Raw genomic sequence first — 14,910 nt, 5'->3', positions numbered from 1 at the left:
GAAAACTGGAAACAACTTTTTGTTGTTCTGAAAACCAGAGCAAACTTTTTGGCCAGTTCATAGTTTCATCTTTGTTCCTGATACCCCAAAGCTCTTAATTAAGTTGCTCTTAGCTTTCTGACCAACAACTATAAGCCAATAATTAGTTCACTAGCCTATTGTGTTATTCTTAACAAAAGATAGGATTATGTACAGAAACAGTATAGCTTTTCAAAATTGTATTTTTCTACTGTTTTTTAGAAAATGGCCTGTTCCCTTACTGGAAGAATGATTGGAGTAGATACATACCTTGGTATGCATTCCACATACTTTGGTAACAGATGTTACTGCACACTGTGAAAATTCCTTGCATCAGTCAAAGTAAACATGGTATCCAGGAAGGTAAAACATTTCAGCCAAACTTGCATCTAAGAGCCAGCTGTTTATGTAGGTGGAAAAAAAGATGCCATTCAGAGTCTCTTCTTTTGGTTACAGGATTCTGTAGCAAGTATACAACGCTGCAAATATTTACTTTCTTTGAGGGCAGCAAACAGATTGCATGCAAATTTGCTAAGCATTTTTGTGCTTCTCTTTGCTTTTTTTTTTTTTTGATAAAAAATGAGTGTTACTTGAATTGCAATTGAGTAAATCTTGGTAGGCTTTTAAGCTTTGGAGAACTATAAAGTTATTGACAAGAAAGAAGCCATTTAAAAAAAAAGTTCTTGAGTTTAATTGCTTGGATGTTTTTCTGAAAGCTTTCTGAAAGCATTAGAATCCCTCTATAATCTTTCCTTTTTTCCCCCTGATTTCCCAGTTCAGATCACTGTTACCTGCTCTGGGTAAGGGAACAGAACATAAGCTGATTTTATGTCATTTTCCCCTGAAATGTAGGTTCTGTTATTCTAAAATATATTTGAATTTTTTAAGCAAACTGAAAGGAACAGAAATAGAATAATACAAGCCCAACTGACAGAAATCTGTTAAATTTCACCAATTGCTAGTAATATTGGTTTTTTGTGTCACTCTGATTCAAAACACAATTTTAAAATTTAATATAACTATTATGAATATCTTAAAGTATGTCATTTGGCCACATGACTTAGGAAAGAATGACTTTGCAAGATATATGCTAAGGGTAGATCTTAGTCTTGTCTGTATAGAAGGCAAGTAAAAAGGGATTCTGACAGGCAAAATATGTAATTAAACATTTTTATAAATATTAAAACAATTGCTTCAGTATGTGTTTTACTTAATTTATTTTAATTGGAGGATAATTACTTACGTCAACATGAATCAGCCATGGGTGCACATGTGTCCCCCCATCCTGAAACCCTTTCCCACCTCTCTCCCCACCCTATCCCTCTGGGTTTTCCCAGAGCACCAGCTTTGAGTGCCCTGCTTCATGCTTTGAACTTGCACTGGTCATCTGTTTTACATGTGGTAATACACATGTTTCAATGCTATTTCTCAAGTCATCCCACCCTTGCCTTCTCCCACACAGTCCAAAAGTCTGTTGTTTACATCTGTGTCTCTTTTGCTGCCTTGCATATAATATCGTCATTATTATCTTTCTGAATTCGATATATATGTGTTAATATACTGTATTGGTGTTGCTCTTTCTGACTTACTTCACTCTGTATAATAGGCTCCAGTTTCATCCACCTCATTATAACTGACTCAAATGCATTCCTTTTTATAGCTGAGTAATAGTTCATTGTGTATATTTATCACATTTTCTTTAGTCATTCATCTGCTGATGGACATCTAGGTTGCTTCCATGTCCTAGCTATTGTAGACAGTGCTTCAATGAACATTGGGGTACATGTCTCTTTCAATTCTGGTTTCCTTGGTGTGTATGCCCAGCAGTGGGATTGCTGGATCATATCGCACTTCTATTTCCAGGTTTTTAAGGAATCTTCACACTGTTCTCTATAGTGGCTATAACAGTTTGCATCCCCACCAAGAGTGTAAGAGGGTTCCCTTTTCTCCACACCTTCTCCAGCACTTATTGTTTGTAGACTTTTTGATGGTGTCCATTCTGACCAGTGTGAGATGATACCTCAATGTGGTTTTGATTTGCATTTCTCTAATAATGGGTGATGTTGAGCATCTTTTCATATGTTTATTAGCCATCTGTATGTCTTCTTTGGAGAAATGTCTGTTTAGTTCTTTGGCCCACTTTTAGATTGGGTAGTTCATTTTTCTGGTATTGAGCTGCATGGGCTGTTTGCATATTTTGGAGATTAATTCTCTGTCAGTTGCTTTCGTTTGCATTATTTTCTCCTATTCTGAAGGCTGCCTTTTCACCTTGCCTACAGTTTCCTTCATTGTGCAAGAGCTTTTAAGTTTAATTGGGCTTCCCTTGTAGCTCAGCTGGTAAGGAATCTGCCTGTAATGTGGGAGACTTGGATTCGACCCCTGGGTTGGGAAGATCCCCTGGAGAAGGGAAAAGCTACAAACTCCAGTATTCTGGCCTGGAGAATTCCAAGGAATATACAGTCCATGGGGTCGCAGAGAGTTGAACACAATGGAGTGACTTTTATTTTTTTAAGTTTAATTAGATCCCATTTGCTTATTTTTGTTTTTATTTCCATTACTCTGGGAGGTGGGTCATAGAGAATCTTGCTGTCAGTTATGTTAGAGACTGTTCTGTATGTGTTTTCCTCTTAAGAGTTTTTTAGTTTCTGGTCTTATATGTAGATCTTTAATCCATTTCAAGTTTATTTTTGTGTATGTTGCTAGAAAGCATTCATTTCATTCTTTTTTTTTTTTTTTTAATTTTTATTAGTTGGAGGCTAATTACTTCACAACATTGCAGTGGGTTTTGTCATACATTGACATGAATCAGCCATGGAGTTACACGTATTCCCCATCCCAATCCCCCCTCCCACCTCCCTCTCCACCCGATTCCTCTGGGTTTTCTCAGTGCACCAGGCCCGAGCACTTGTCTCATGCATCCAACCTGGGCTGGTGATCTGTTTCACTATAGATAATATACATGCTGTTCTCTCGAAACATCACACCCTCACCTTTTCCCACAGAGTCCAAAAGTCTGTTCTGTACATTTGTGTCTCTTTTTCTTTTTTGCATATAGGGTTATCGTTACCATCTTTCTAAATTCCATATATATATGTGTTCGTATGCTGTAATGTTCTTTATCTTTCTGGCTTACTTCACTCTATAATGGGCTCCAGTTTCATCCATCTCATTAGAACTGATTCAAATGAATTCTTTTTAATGGTTGAGTAATATTCCATGGTGTATATGTACCACAGCTTCCTTATCCATTCGTCTGCTGATGGGCATCTAGGTTGCTTCCATGTCCTGGCTATAATAAACAGTGCTGCGATGAACATTGGGGTGCACGTGTCTCTTTCAGATCTGATTTCCTCAGTGTGTATGCCCAGCAGTGGTATTGCTGGGTCCTATTGCAGTTCTATTTCCAGTTTTTTAAGAAATCTCCACACTGTTTCCATAGCAGCTGTACTAGTTTGCATTCCCACCAAGAGTGTAAGAGGGTTCCCTTTTCTCCACACCCTCTCCAGCATTTATTGCTTGTAGACATTTGGATAGCAGCCATCCTGACTGGCATGTAATAGTACCTCATTGTGGTTTTGATTTGCATTTCTCTGATGATGAGTGATGTTGAGCATCTTTTCATGTGTTTGTTAGCCATCTGTATGTCTTCTTTGGAGAAATGTCTGTTTAGTTCTTTGGCCCATTTTTTGATTGGGTCATTTATTTTTCTGGAATTGAGCTGCAGGTGTTGCTTATATATTTTTGAGATTAATCCTTTGTCTGTTGCTTCATTTGCTATTATTTTCTCCCAATCTGAGGGCTGTCTTTTCACCTTACTTATAGTTTCTTTTGTTGTGCAAAAGCTTTTAAGTTTCATTAGGTCCCATTTGTTTATTTTTGCTTCTATTTCCAATATTCTGGGAGGTGGGTCATAGAGGATTCTGCTGTGATTCATGTCGGAGAGTGTTTTGCCTGTGTTCTCCTCTAGGAGTTTTATAGTTTCTGGTCTTACATTTAGATCTTTAATCCATTTTGAGTTTATTTTTGTGTATGGTGTTAGAAAGTGTTCTAGTTTCATTCTTTTACAGTGGATGACCAGTTTTCCCAGCACCACTTGTTAAAGAGGTTGTCTTTTTTCCATTGTATATCCTTGCCTCCTTTGTCAAAGATAAGGTGTCCATAGGTTCGTGGATTCATCTCTGGGCTTTCTATTCTGTTCCATTGATCTATATTTCTGTCTTTGTGCCAGTACCATACTGTCTTGATGACTGTGGCTTTGTAGTAGAGCCTGAAGTCAGGCAGGTTGATTCCTCCAGTTCCATTCTTCTTTCTCAAGATTACTTTGGCTATTCGAGGTTTTTTGTATTTCCATACAAATTGTGAAATTATTTGTTCTAGTTCTGTGAAAAATACCGTTGGTAGCTTGATAGGGATTGCATTGAATCTATAGATTGCTTTGGGTAGAATAGCTATTTTGACAATATTGATTCTTCCAATCCATGAACACGGTATGTTTCTCCATCTATTTGTGTCATCTTTGATTTCTTTCATCAGTGTTTTATAATTTTCTATGTATAGGTCTTTTGTTTCTTTAGGTAGATATTCTCCTAATATTTTATTCTTTTTGTTGCAATGGTGAATGGTATTGTTTCCTTAATTTCTCTTTCTGTTTTTTCATTGCTGGTGTATAGGAATGCAAGGGGTTTCTGTGTGTTAATTTTATATCCTGCAACTTTACTATATTCATTGATTAGCTCTAGTAATTTTCTGGTAGAGTTTTTAGGGTTTTCTATGTAAAGTATTATAGTTTCATTCTTTTATGGTGGTTGACCAGTTTTCCGAGCACCACTTGTTAAGGAGATTGTCTTTCCTCCATTGTATATTTTTGCCTCCTTTGTCAAAGATAAGGTGTCCATAGGTGCATGGATTTATCTCTGGGCTTTCTATTTTGTTCCATTGATTTACATTTCTGTCTTTGGGCCAGTGTCATATTGTCTTAATGACTGTAGCTTTGTAATATAATCTGAAGTCAGGCAGGTTGATTCCTCCAGTTCCATTCTTCTTTCTCAAGATTGCTTTGGCTACTTGAGGTTTTTTGTTTCCACACAGATTGTGAAATTATTTGTTCTAGTTCTGTAAAAAAAAAAAAAAAAAAAAAATACTATTGGTAGCTAGATAGGAATTGCATTGAATTTATAGATTGCTTTGGGTAGTATACTTATTTTCATTATATTGATTCCTCTAATCATGAACTTGCTATATTTCTCCAACTATTTGTGTCATCTTTGATTTCTTTCATCAGTGTTTTATAGTTTGCTATATATAGGTCTTTTGTTTCTTTAGGTAAATTTATTCCTAAATATTTTATTCTTTTCATTGCAATGGTGAATGGGGCTGTTTCCTTTATTTCTCTGTTTTCTCGTTATTAGTTTCTAGGAATGCAAGGAATTTCTGTGTATAAATTTTATATCCTGCAACTTTACTATATTCATTAATTAGCTCTAGTAATTTTCTGGTGGTATCTTTAGGGTTTTCTATGTGGAGGATCGTGTCATCTGCAAATAGTGAGAGTTTTACTTCTTCTTTTCCAATCTGGATTCTTTTTATTTCTTTTGCTTCTCTGACTGCTGTGTCTAAGACTTCCAAAACTATGTTGAATAGTAGTGGTGAAAGTGGTCAACCTTGTCTTGTTCCTGATGTTAGAGGAAATGCTTTCAACTTTTGCCATTGAGGATAATGTTTGTTGTGGGTTTGTCGTGTATGGCTTTTATTATGTTGAGGTATGTTCCTTCTATACCTGCTTTCTGGAGAATTTTTTTTTAATCATAATGGGTGTTGCATTTTTTCAGTATGGTTTTAATTATATTAAAGTTAGTTTAGATGGCTAAGGGAATAGTTAAGAAAAAAAACAAATTTTAATTATGATAAACTTAACATTTGTACAAAACTATATTCCCTGGGACTAGGCCAGAGTAAAATCTTACTCTAGCCCACCCAATAGTCTCAAGGGAGATAGAAAGACCATCTGTTAAGGACTTGTTGTTTGATGCACACCTGTCCATTCAACCTTGGTTTAGCTTGAACTACCACAGAAAAGTTTTAGGGAGTTATGCATGTCAGGAATTCCCATCCAGGGTCTATCCTATTAAAACTTCATGGACAAAACAACTTCCTCTATGTAGTTCCTCTTTTGCATCACATGAAAGTAATGCTATTTGACCTTTTAACCTATAAACAACAATCTAATGTGGTCCAGAAGGCCCCAGTAAATTCTCATCTTTCTGAAATGCTATAAGAATTCTGTGGAGATTTCTGTCTCTAATAGTTTGTTTACTCTGCTATTGGTATCAATTTGGGTAAATAATTGGTTTAAATAACTTCTGGTGGGATAGGACAGCATCAGTTTGGATATGATTTTTTTCTTTTGCATTTTAAGCATAATTGTCCTGTCCTTGGTCTTATTAATCTATGGCTTCATAGAAGAGAGTGTGTTGCTGAGAGAAAAATGTCAAAAGGCTATGGGGATTTGGGTCTGTGGTTTCCATTGGCCCTGTCTTAGAAACAGTTTATTTTCATCTCAAATCATGAGGTAGTATGATTCTAGCATTCTGGGAAAAAGAAACCAGAAAGATAAAAAAATAGAAAACCTATTCCCCTTATTAGCCATCTTCCCAGGATGGATGTAAGGAATGTTTTAAAATGATTTTATTACTTTGGGGAGACTTATCTAAGTGGCGCTTTCTCCATTTTTACACTTGATCTCATTTCCACCCATGGCCTTTATGTAATGTTTTATAACTGATGTCTCTCTGACCTTCTGTATCTTTCTGTCTCTATCTTTCCTATAATTTCTTCTTCAAGTCTTCTCTTCACTGGATATATCTGCTACACTAGTTAAGTATTGAACTCTGGTTGCTTTAGCTAGAAGATTTTAGTGTTCATCATTATCTGTTAGAGAGCTAGACTAAATTTCCCATCTCCCTTGCTTCTAGGTGAGGTTACTTTGACTAACCCACCCCAATAAATGTGATAGGAGATATATGTGTCATTTCCTGGGCAAGATTATTAAAGGCATGACATTTTCCATGATCTTATTTCTGTGTATCTTCTGAGTGTCTTAAAGGAAAATAGAACTAGAAGATGGAAGATGCCTTGAGCCTTGAATTACTGCTACAGATCTTCATGTTCCTTACATGACCCAGAAAAAAACTGTGGTATGAACACAAACAACTGGGATTGAAATATGTTTGTTATAGGAGTTTACCTAATGCATTTTTTAATGAAGAATAGTTGATTTATAATATTAAATTATTTCAAGTTAACAAAATAGTGATTGAAATTTTTATAGATTATTTATAGTTATGGTAAAATATTAGCTATATTCCCTATTCTATATGATATATTCTTATAGCTTATTTTATACAAAATAGTTTGTACCTCTTAAGCTGTCACCCCTATCTTGTCCCTTACATTGTCCCTCTTCCCTCTGATCAGTTTGTTCTCTATTGTGAGGCTGTTTCTTTTTTGGTATAATCATCAGTTTGTTTTGTTTTTTAGATTCCACATTTAAGTTCTAAAACAGAGTATTTGTCTTTCTCTGATTTACTAAGTGTAACCCCTCTCCAGTTCCATCCATTTTGTTGCAAATGGCAAAGTTACATTATTTTTATGGCTTAATAATATTCCATGTATATACCAGAACATTTTTATCCATTTCTTTTATAATTATTTAAACTTTATTATTTATTTTTTCTGCACTCGATCTTTGTTGCTTTGCTTGGGCTTTCTCTAGTTGCAATGGACAAGGGCTACTCTTCATTGCATTGCATGGATTTCTCATTGTGATAGCTTCTCTTATTATGGAGTGCAATCCCTAGGCATGCAGGCTTCAGTAGTTGGGGCACACAGGCTCAGTGGTTGCAGCTTTCAGGCCCTAGAGCGCAGGCTCAATAGTTGTGGTACACGAGCTTAGTTGCTCCACAACATGTGGAATCTTCCTGGACTAGGGATCTTGTCTCCTGCATTGGAAGGTGGATTTCCATTCATTATGCCAACCAGGGAAGTCCCATTCATCTGTTGATGAGCACTTAGCATGCTTCCTTAGCTTGGCAATTTTAAATAATGCTGCTGTGAACCCTGGGATGTATGTATTTTTTTCAGATTAGTGACTTCATTTAATTCAGATAGATATCCAGGATTAGAATTTCTGGGGAATATGGTAGTTCTATTTTTAGGTTTTTGAGGAAAAGTCATACTATTTACCACAGACGCTACACTGATGAATATTCCCACCAGCAGTGTACAAGGATTTTCTTTACTCCACGTCCTCACCAATATTTGTTATTGTGTTCTTTTTGATGATAGACATTCTGACAGGTGTGAGGTAGTATCTCATTGTAGTTTTGATTTGCATTTTTCTGATTAGTGATGTTGAGCATATTTTGATATGCATATTGGATAACTGTATATATTTCTTTGGAAAAATATCTATTCGGGTCATCTGCCCACCTCTTAATCTGTTTTTTTTTTTTTTTTAATACTGAGTTGTATGTAGTAGTAGTTCAGTCACTCAGTTGTGTCCAACTCTGTGCAACCCCATGGACTACAGCACACCAGGCCTCCCTGTCCATCACCAACTCCCAGAGTCTACTCAAACCCATGTCCATTGAGTCATTGATGCCATCCAACCATCTGATCCTGTCATCCACTTCTCCTGCCTTCAATCTTCCCCAGCATCAGGGTCTTTTCAAATGAGTCAGTTCTTTGCATCATGTGGCCAAAGTATTGGAGTTTCAGCTTCAGCATCAGTCCTTCCAATGAACACTCAGGACTGATCTCCTTTAGGATGGACTGGTTGGATCTCCTTGAAGTCCAAGGGACTCTCAAGAGTTTTCTCCAACACCACAGTTCAAAAGCATCAATTCTTTGGTGCTCAGCTTTCTTTATAGTCCAACTCTCACATCCATACAGACTACTAGAAAAACTATAGCTTTGACTAGATGGACTTTTGTCACCAAAGTAAGGTCTCTGCTTTTAATATGCTGTCTGGGTTGATTATAACTTTTCTTTCAAGGAGCAAGTGTCTTTTAATTTCATGGCTGCAATCACCATATGCAGTGATTTTGGAAGCCAAAAAAAAAAAAAGTCTGTCACTGTTTCCATTGCTTCCCTATCTATTTGCCATGAAGTGATGGGACCAGATGCCATGATGTTAGTTTTCTGAGTGTTGTTTTCACTTTCATCAACAGCCTCTTTAGTTCCTCTTCACTTTCTGCCATAAGGGTGGTGTCATCTGCATATCTGAGGTTATTGATATTTCTCCCGGCAATCTTGATTCCAGATTGTGCTTCATCCAGCCTGGCATTTCCCATGATGTACTCTGCCTATAAGTTAAATAAGTAGGGTGACAATATACAGCCTTAACGTACTCCTTTACCAATTTGAAACCAGTCTGCTGTTCCATGTCCAGTTCTAACTGTTGCTTCTTGACCTGCATACAGATTTCTCAGGAGGCAGGTAAGGTGGTCTGGTGTTCACCTCTCTTTAAGAATTTTCCACAGTTTATTGTGATTCACACAGTCAAAGGCTTTGGAAGTCAATAAAGCAGAAATAGATGTTTTTCTGGAACTCTTGCTTTTTCGATGATCCAATGGATGTTGCAATTTGATCTCTGGTTCCTCTGCATGTGAGATGAGTGAAATTGTGCGGTAGTTTGAGCATTCTTTGGCATTGCCTTTCTTTGGGATTGGAATGAAAACTAACATTTTCCAGTCCTGTGACCACTGCTAAGTTTTCCAAGTTTGCTGGCATACTGAGTGCAGCACTGTAACAGCGTCATCTTTTAGGATTTGAAATAGTTCAGCTGGAATTCCATCACTTCCACTAGCTTTGTTCATAGTGATACTTTCTAAGACACACTTGATTTTACATTCCAGGATGTCTGGCTCTAGGTGAGTGATCACACCATTGTGATTATCTGGATCATGAAGATCTTTTTTGTATAGTTCTGTGTATTCTTGCCACCTCTTCTTAATATCTTCTGCTTCTGTTAGGTTCATACCATTTCTCTGTCCTTTGTTGTTCCCATCTTTGCATGAAATGGTCCCTTAGTGTCTCTAATTTTCTTGAAGAGATCTCTAGTCTTTCCCATTCTATTGTTTTCCTCTATTTCTTTGCACTGATCATTGAGGAAGGCTTTCTTATTTATCCTTGCTATTCTTTGGAACTCTGCATTCAAATGTGTATATCTTTCCTTTACTCCTTGAGCTTCTCTTCTCTTCTCAGCTATTTGTAAGTCCTCTTCAGACAACCATTTTGCCTTTTTGCATTTCTTTTTCTTGGGGATTGTCTTGATCACTGACTTCAGTACAATGTCATGAACCTCTGCCCATAGTTCTTCAGGCACTCTGTCTATCAGGTCTAATTCCTTGAAACTATTTCTCACTTCCATTGTATAATCGTAAGAGATTTGATTTAGGTCATACCCAAATGGTCCAGTGGTTTTCCCTACTTTCTTCAATTTAAGTGAGTTTGGCAATAAGGAGTTCATGATCTGAGCCACAGTCAGCTCCCAGTCTTGTTTTTGCTGGCTGTATAGAGCTTCTCCATCTTTGGCTGCAAAGAATATAATCAATCTGATTTCAGCGTTGACCATCTGGTGATGTCCATTTGTAGAGACTTCTCTTGTGTTGTTGCAAGAGAGTTTGCAATGACCAGTGTGTTCTCTTGGCAAAACTCTATGAGCCTTTGCTCTGCTTCATTCTGTATTCCAAGGCCAAATTTGCCTGTTACTCAGGTGTTTCTTGACTTTCTACTTTTGCATTCCAGTCCACTACAATGAAAAGAACATCTTTTTGGGGTGTTAGTTCTACAAGGTCTTGTAGGTCTTCACCGAACCGTTCAATTTCTGCTTCTTCAGCATTACTGGTCGGAGCATAGGCTTGGATTACTGTGATATTGAATGGTTTGCCTTGAAAATGAACAGCGACCATTCTGTCATTTATGAAATTACATCCAACTACTCCATTTCATACTCTCTTGTTGACAATGGCTACTCCATTTCTAAGATATTCTTTCCCACAGTAGTAGTCATCTGAGTTAAATTCACCCATTCCAGTCTATTTTAGTTTGCTGATTCCTAAAATGTCAATGGTCACTCTTGCCATCTCCTGTTTGACCATTTTCAATTTGCCTTGATTCATGGATCTAACATTGCATGTTCCTCTGCAGCACTGCTCTTTACAGCATCAGACTTTACTTCTATCACCAGTCACATCCACAACTAGGTGTTATTTTTGCATTGGCTCCATTTCTTTATTCTTTCTGGAGTTACTTCTGCAGTGATCTCCAGTAGCATATTGGGCACCTACCAACCTGGGGAGCTCCTTTCAATATCCTTTGTTTTTCCTTTTCATACGGTTCATGTATGAAACATTGTATGAGCTCTCTATATTTTGGATATTAGCCCCTTATTGGTCATATGGTTTGCAAACGTTTTCTTCTATTGAATAGATTATCTTGTCATTTTGTCAGTGGTTTCCTTTACTGTGCCAAAATTTTCAGTTTAATTATATCTGTTTAATTTGTTTATTTAATTTTTTTTCTTTTTTCCCCCATTTGCCTTAGGAAACAGTGAAAAAATATTGCTATGATTTATGTCAGACTGCTATGCATATGTTGTCGTCTACGAGTTTTATGGTTTCTGGTCTTACATTTAGGTCTTTAATCCATTTTGAGTCTATTTTTGTACATGGAGTGAGGAGGGAAGAAACATACTTTTTTCTACATGTAGCTGTCCCGTTTTCTCAGCACCACTTATGAAGAGACTGTCTTTAGTCCACTGTCTATTCTTGCCTTCTTTGTTGTAGACTAACTGATCTTAAGTACATTGGTTTATATCTGAGCTCTCTTTTCTGTTCCTGTGATCTATGTGTCTGTTTTTGTGCCAGTACAATACTATTTTGATTCCAGTAGATTTGTCACATAGACTGAAGTCAGGGAGTGTGGTACCTCCAGCTTTCAAGATTATTTTGGCTATTCGGAGTCTTCTGTATTTTCATAAAATTTTAAAAATTATTTGCTCCAGTTCTGTGAAAAGTGCCGTTGTTATTTTGATTAAGGATTGTATTGAATATATAGATTGTGTTGGATAATATGGTCACTGTAACAATATTAACTCTTCCAATTCATGAATACAATGTATTTCCATCTATTTGTGTTGTGTTCAGTTTCTTTCATCAGTGTCTTCTACTTTTCGGCATATAGATTTTTACCACTTAAGCAAAGTTTATGCCTAAGTATTTTATTTTTTGATGCAGTTATAAATGGAGTTTTCCTCTTAATTTCTTTTTGTAGTAGTTTATTAGTGTATAGAAATGCAACATACTACTCTATATAAATTTTGTATCTTGCAAATTTACTAAATTCATTAATGAAACCTAGTAATTTTCTGGTGGCATGTTCAGGATTTCATATGTATAATATATTTCATCTGTAACAGTAACAGCTTTATTTCTTCCTTGGCAACTTGGATTCCTTTTTTCTTGTCTGAATGTTGTGGCTAGCACTTCGAATACTATGTTGAATAAAAATGGCAAGAGTGGTCCTCCTTGTCTTATTTCGGATCTTGGAGAAAATGCTTTCAGCTTTTCACTGTTGAGTATGATATTAGCTGTTGGGTTATCATATATGGCCTTTATTATGTTGGTATATGTGCACTCTATACCCACTTTATGGAGAGATTTTATCATAAATGGATCTTGAATTTTGTCAGAAGTTTTTTGTGCATCTATTGAGGTGATCATATGGTTTTTATTCTTCAAATTGTTAATGAGGTGTATAACATTCGTTGAGTGTGTGTGTGTGTGTGTGTGTGTGTGTGTGTGTGTGTGTATGCCAAGCCATACTTGCATTCCTGGGATAAATTCTACTTGATCATGGTGTATGATTTGTTTTTTAAAGTGTTGCTCAGTTTGGGTTAATAATATTTTGTTGAGGATTTTTGCAAGTGTGTTTATCAATGATATTGGCGTATAATATTCTTTTCTTATAATGTATTTGTCTGATTTTGTATCAGGGTGATGCTGGCATCATAGAATGAGTTTGAAAGCATTGCTTCCTCTGAAATTTTTTGGAATAGTTTGAGAAGATAGGTGTTGACTCTTCTCTAAATGTTTGATAGGATTCACCTGTGAGGCCATCTGGTCCTGGACTTCTGTTTGTTGGGAGTTGTTTTTTTCTTAATTATTCAGTTTCATTATTGGTAACTGATATGTTCATGTTTTTATTCCTTCCTGGTTCAGTCTTGGGAGACTGTATATTGTTTGGAAATTGTCCATTTCTTCTAGGTTGTCAATTATATTGATGTACTGCTAAGTCGCTTCAATCATGTCCGACTCTGTGTGACCCCATAGACAGCAGCCCACCAGGCTCCCCCGTCCCTGGGATTCTCCAGGCAAGAACACCGGAGTGGGTTGCCATTTCCTTCTCCAATGCATGAAAGTGAAAAGTGAAAGTGAAATTGCTGAGTCGTGTCTGACTCTTCGAAACCCCATGGACTACAGCCTACCAGGCTCCTCCGTCCATGGGATTTTCCAGGCCAGAGTACTGGAGTGGGTTGCCATTGCCTTCTCCATATTGATGTACAGTTATTTGTAATAATGTCTTATGATCCTCAGTATTTCTGTGTTCAGTTGTAACTTCCTTTTCCACTTTTGATTTTATTGATTGGGTCCCCCCCCCCTTTTTTTATGAGTCTGGATAAAAGTTTATAAACTAAGAGTCTTTTCTGGGACTAGTATCTGCTTGCTTGTGGGTGAGGCTGGTCCTGAAGCTACAGCAGGTCACCTGTGAGTTCTGGTACTGATCTCTGCCCATTGATGGAGGGAGCTGTTTCTCTAGTCTCTGACTGCAGGGCCCTGGGGGTCCCAGATCTAGTGCCTCTACACTGGCATGTGATACCTGATCCTGGTGCTTCAGTGGGTGGGGCTATCTCCAGGGTAAGCTGTGAGTTTGGGGATTTTAGGGCAGCTTGTTTGCTAATGGGTGGAGATATGTCTCCATCCCATTATTTGCTTGGCCTGAAGCATCTTCGTACTGGTGCCCACAGGCTAGTGGCATGAATGGGGCTGGGTCTTGAGGCTAATTAACAAGCTAGAGGGAGGATTCCAAAATGTTGATTGCCAGCTCTAGTGTCCATGTGGTAGAATAAGCTCCTTAGATGGCTGCTGTCAGTGTCTTTGTCCTCAGTGGTGAGCTCCAATTTTCTCTTGCCTCTATAGTAGACTCTCCATGATTAACAGTTAGGTCTGACCCAGGCTCCTTTCAAATTACTGCCCCTACCCTGGGTCCTGTTGCATGTGAGATTTGTGTGTGCCCTTAAGAGCAGAGTCTATTTCCCACAAAACATCTCGACCTCCTGAAAGAAAGCCCTTCTGGCTTTCAAAGTCAAATATTCTAGGAACTGGTCTTTCCTGGCAGGACCCCTGGTCTGGGACACCTCATGTTGGCCTTAGGCCCCCTTCTGGTTGAGGAGAACCTCTGAAATTTCCATTATTCTCCTGTCTGTGGGTTGCTTACCCATGGAAGATGCTCTATGGGGCCACAGAGTCAGACACAACTGAGCGCCAAAGCACACACATTACCCATGGGTATAGGTCTTGATTATACAGCCATTCTGCCCCTCCTACTCATCTCATTGTGGTTCCTTCTTTATATCTTTTGTTGTAGGAGATTTTTTTCCAGTAGGTTCTGGTCTTTTTTCATCTAAAGGTGTTCTAGAAATAGTTGTAATTTTGGCGTGTCCATGAGAGAAGATAAACTCAGGATGTTTCTACTCTACCATCTTGCCCATTTTCACCTAATATGGTCAAAATCTCTATCCCCTGGACATCAACTTCTCCTGATGCATTCTTA

The sequence above is a fragment of the Muntiacus reevesi genome, chromosome 6 (assembly GCF_963930625.1).
Source record: "Muntiacus reevesi chromosome 6, mMunRee1.1, whole genome shotgun sequence".
NCBI lineage: Eukaryota > Metazoa > Chordata > Mammalia > Artiodactyla > Cervidae > Muntiacus > Muntiacus reevesi.
The sequence above is the reverse complement of the archived record's forward strand: the minus strand, read 5'-3'. Positions refer to the sequence as shown.